The sequence below is a fragment of the Hipposideros armiger genome, unplaced genomic scaffold (genome assembly GCF_001890085.2).
Source record: "Hipposideros armiger isolate ML-2016 unplaced genomic scaffold, ASM189008v1 scaffold_1629, whole genome shotgun sequence".
Taxonomy (NCBI): Eukaryota; Metazoa; Chordata; class Mammalia; order Chiroptera; family Hipposideridae; genus Hipposideros; species Hipposideros armiger.
In genome coordinates, this window is record NW_017732979.1 from 20,191 (window position 1) to 24,673 (window position 4,483).

Consider the following 4,483-nt stretch of genomic DNA (forward strand, 5'->3'; position numbering starts at 1 on the left):
CTCCCACCTGAATAGCTAACAAGGGCCAGAGAACATGGAGTGCTCGCACACATACCACCAGCACCCTGACTCCCCCCCCACCCCCGCCGATACTTAGTCTCAGCTCACAGCCTCTGCTCTCAAGTGAGCCTGTAAAAGCTTCCCAGAAATCCTATCACATTGTCCTCAGTCATGTCACTCTCCTAGGTGACGGTGTTGTACCTTTTTTCTTCCTTGAACTTTCAACACCTTGTATTCTTACTGAGAAAATGGAGACAATCAGAAGCGACTTGCCTAGGTTCTCCCCATCATATCTACGCATCTACATGTCCCATTTGTTATGTGATGAAATTGTCTCTGCTCCGAAGGACAGCTCCTGGTGGACGAGGTCTTCCTTCCTTTCACCAGCTCAGGACGTCACTCCGGTCGTCTCCTCCCTCCCGCATCATGAGACCTGCCCACTAATGGATTGTTCCCATCAGCACACGACCAGGCTACTATCAATCTGCCTTAACAGCAGCAGCAAAAACGACCCTCCATTCTCTCCCAGTTTGGGCTCCATTTTTCTGCTGCTGTTGGAGCAAGTGAGAACAGTCACCTGACCTTACTGGCATGTCCTCCTCTTCTCACGTTGCTTTTGCCCCCTACCACTCCACCACCCCGTAAAAGCATTCCTAAAACTATGTGTGGGGTGATGACCTTCTGCTTTGAAGTGCCAGGTTTGTTTCTCAACCAGATCTGGTCAAAAGGCTTAGCTTTTTTGTGTGGGTTAATTTCATTTTTTGCCTTTTTTTTTTTTTTTTTGGTTGACTGGTTGGGCTGAGATGGTATATTTATGTGTATAAACAGGAATTTATACATACAAATTTAAATGTATACGAAGGAGACATTTTTAGCAATACTTCCCAGGTTTGCTTTTTTTTTTTTGTTTGTTTTGTTTCTTCTTTCTTTGCTTTACTTGTGCAGTGTATATCATTTTTCTTCCTGCTAGATGCCTGGCTTTTTCAAGATTGGTTAAGAATTTTTAGTGTTACTTATTATCCCTGGTCTTGTATGTAGTACAATTTTGAACAGAAAATAAATACCCCTTACTGATATAAGATTCAAAAGAAACCTGTTATCTTTTCTGGCTTATGCGTTTAGTACATGCTACAATTGCATTTAATTGGTTTGTTTCTTCCTATGAGTTCTTCAAGCCTTATGCATCCTTGTTTTCTCAGCTAGGTGCTGAGAAAATTGCTTATGTCGTCACATAATAGGTACTTTAAAAAAAATAAAAAAGGAAAGAAAANAAAAAAAAAAGTGTGAAATGCATAATGTACAATGGAATTACCATGAGCTCAAAGTAACATAGGACAGACTTTGGAAAAGCCATTACAAAGGAGGTAAAGCCTTCGCCGTATCACGATGGATGAGACGTGGATGATGGGGCATGACAAGAGCTATGGAGCTGGGATAAATAAAGATACTGAAATGGTAGCGAGCCTGAATTGTTTGGGGATATTGAGAAGGACTCTCTTATCAGACGGCAGCGCAGTTTGTGCTGGAGAGATGAAACAGGACCTGAGATAACTTCAAATATTATCTTGAAAAGTTTGGGCTTGGTGTGATGGGTGAATTCTTGATTCTTCAGCAGATTGGCATGCTGGAGGTAGTGTTTTGGGAAGCCATATGTCAATGAGTTAATCACTTGATGTTGTTGAGAGCTCTTTGAATAATCTTAACTCGGAATTGAAAGAAACAAAATGTTAAAATATTAAATGCAATATAATTGATAGAGCTATAGCTTTGAAACAACTTATAAATCATTGGCCAGCATATTAGAGCAAGTTAGCTTAATATCGGAATTTCAAACCATGTCCTCATTTATAATACCAGATACTTTTCAATTGCAGATTTAGTACCTCAAGACAGACACTTATGTGGATTCCAGATTCTTTTTTTTCCAGGTATTTCATACAATTCTTTAGTACCATTTTTAATACATTTGTTATTTATCAAAATAGTAAATTTTTCCTTGTCTGTTAAAGTAATATATTTTATTTCTCAAATACAAAAATTTTAACCCTTAAAATAAATTTTGTTTTGTTTTGTTTTTACTTTATTTTGGAGATATGACTCATTTGCATTGGCCTTTGACATGATAAAGAATTGGAACATTTATTCCTACTCAGATTTTAAAAACTAACTAGCTAATTGTTAATAACTTCTAGTTTGCTGAGTGGAAGAATTTCAAGCCTTCGAGATGAAACTGGTGCTGTGAGTATAATAATAATAATGTGTGTGTATATAAATTAGATTAATGTTTATAATGCTTGATCCTTATTATATAGTGACTCTTAGAAGATAGGGAAGCTAATGTTTTAATAATCACTAAATGAAAATGATGTGTATGTACTTAAAGTTTACTTTTTTGTCATGCGTAGAGTGTCTCTATATAGGAGAACTCAAAACGGGGAATGCTACATATAGATATTAAATTTTCATGATTGTAGGATATGAGCTTACATTGTCAAGAGAAAATATTTCTTTTAATCAGTAATTAAAACTAACAGTAGGTAGATTAATGTAAATGCTACTTTATTGGATTAGAATGGTGTAAAATGTTGCAAATTAGTAAAGTCCTACATTTATTTGTGTATGTATGTATGTATGTATGTATGTATGTATGTATTGGAGAATAACCTTATGAACTTGTACAACAATGGGGGAATGAGGAAAATAAAAAAATGGGTTTATCCATTTAAAAAGCAGTTATATGTGTAGAATATGTAAAGCGAATATCTGGTGCTGAAAAGCAAAAAGGCTTTCTGTTTGCAGGCAACAGTTATTTGCTGTTATTTGCTGTGGTGAGATTTGCAGATAAAATAAAGCAGCAAAAGCAGGCATTCCTACATGAGGTTATAAAAAAGACATCAGTTAATGATATCTTCACAAACCTGTGGTGTTTATTCAACTGCTGTTTGGTTGTAATAGAAACAAAAGCAAGAATTTATGAAGCCAGTAGAACTTCACTCATTGTATATACGTAATTGATCATAGTGAAAGGAGTTTTATTTGCTTCCATTCCCCTAATTGACTTAACATAAGCTTTAAAAGATGTTCAATTTTGTGGGGAGGGCTTTCGTAATTGATTTAAAATAGTGTCGGTACACATTTCTGTAAAAAGTTATCAACTAAGTATTTCATATTTTAGGCATTTTATGCCCCCCCCCCCGAATGCATTGAGTGTTTTTTGTCACCACCTCCTTTTCTCCTAGCCCCGGAGGAAATGGAGATAGTGGGATGTATAAGTGTTATGAGAATATGATTTTCCAGTTTTAACAACAGCATGCAGCGTTGACCTTTCCTGATTACCCCTGTGTATTATTTCAGTGATTGATGACATACGAAGCACGGATTCCGTAAGTCACAATCACCATCACCGATAATTAATAATCAGGCAACATAAGAAAGTTTTATTTAGGTATATTTTCAAAGTATGTATTGAATTCCAGAATATTTCAGATAAAAATTTTCCCTTGGTGTCACTTTTACCATAGATATCAATAAAGAAATGAGCGAGCTGACTGACTAGGTACCATTTTCCTACATACTAAAGTATCATCAACCCAATAATAGCTTTTCAGGGGAAGAAGACTCTACCACATTAAATGCACACAGTTGTAACTGCAGTTCAATTTTAGCGGCGTTAACATTTAAGAGTAGAATGAGGAAATAGGGCATTTCAATAATTCAGTCTTTGTTTCCTAAGTTAGCGTGACAGATACTAAAGTTAGAAGTTGAATTTATGATTTGAAAATAAAGCATTCCATCCTTTACAGATATTTATTGACAGAGATCCAGCAGCGTTTGCACCCATTTTAAATTTTCTTCGAACAAAAGAACTAGACTTAAGGTAAGAAGTGCATCCTTTTAAATGAATTCTTATTGATAGATGTGCTTTTGGTATAGTTTATGAAGGAACAAAAAAGTTAAGGACTACTTTGCTAGAAAGTTTCCTCAGAATTAAACTCGCATAGACATAAGCCACCATCATCTAGACTCATCCAACAGCTTCCCGACCATTTTTCCTGGCTTCACGCTTGCATCCCTCCAATTTACTGTTCATGCTGTAGCCAACATTATCTCTTAAAAATATACATTGAATCCGTTTACCACTCTCCTTAAAATGTTATTAGATTAATGGCTGTGGATTCGCTATAACCCGCCTGGCCCCTTGCTTCTGCTTCATTTCTCTCCCATCAGACCTCAGAGTCCAAAAGGGCCGGCACTGTTTACTATATACCCTGGCATCCTGCAGGACACATAGTAGGGGTTCAGTTCATGTTTGTTTTGTGGATAAATGAATGGTCATTTAAACTATTTCTTTTTTTTTTTAAAATTTTATTGGGGAATTGAAGGAGGGGAACAATGCTGGGGAATTGGGGGAAGGGGAACAGACAAGTTGCTGTCCTTTTGTTCTTCAGTCTAGTTGTGGAGGACGTTGCTTCACTGGCCCATG

At 36.5% G+C, this 4,483-nt stretch overlaps 1 long non-coding RNA gene across 1 annotated transcript; it reads left to right on the forward strand.

Annotated features, from left to right (window-relative positions):
• The first annotated feature begins 1,737 nt into the window (after positions 1 to 1,737).
• LOC109377926 (uncharacterized) lies at positions 1,738 to 4,376 on the forward strand. Its single transcript, XR_002122946.1, has 3 exons — positions 1,738 to 1,928; positions 2,193 to 2,238; positions 3,804 to 4,376. It is a non-coding gene; the product is annotated as an uncharacterized LOC109377926 (long non-coding RNA).
• The last annotated feature ends 107 nt before the right edge of the window (positions 4,377 to 4,483 follow it).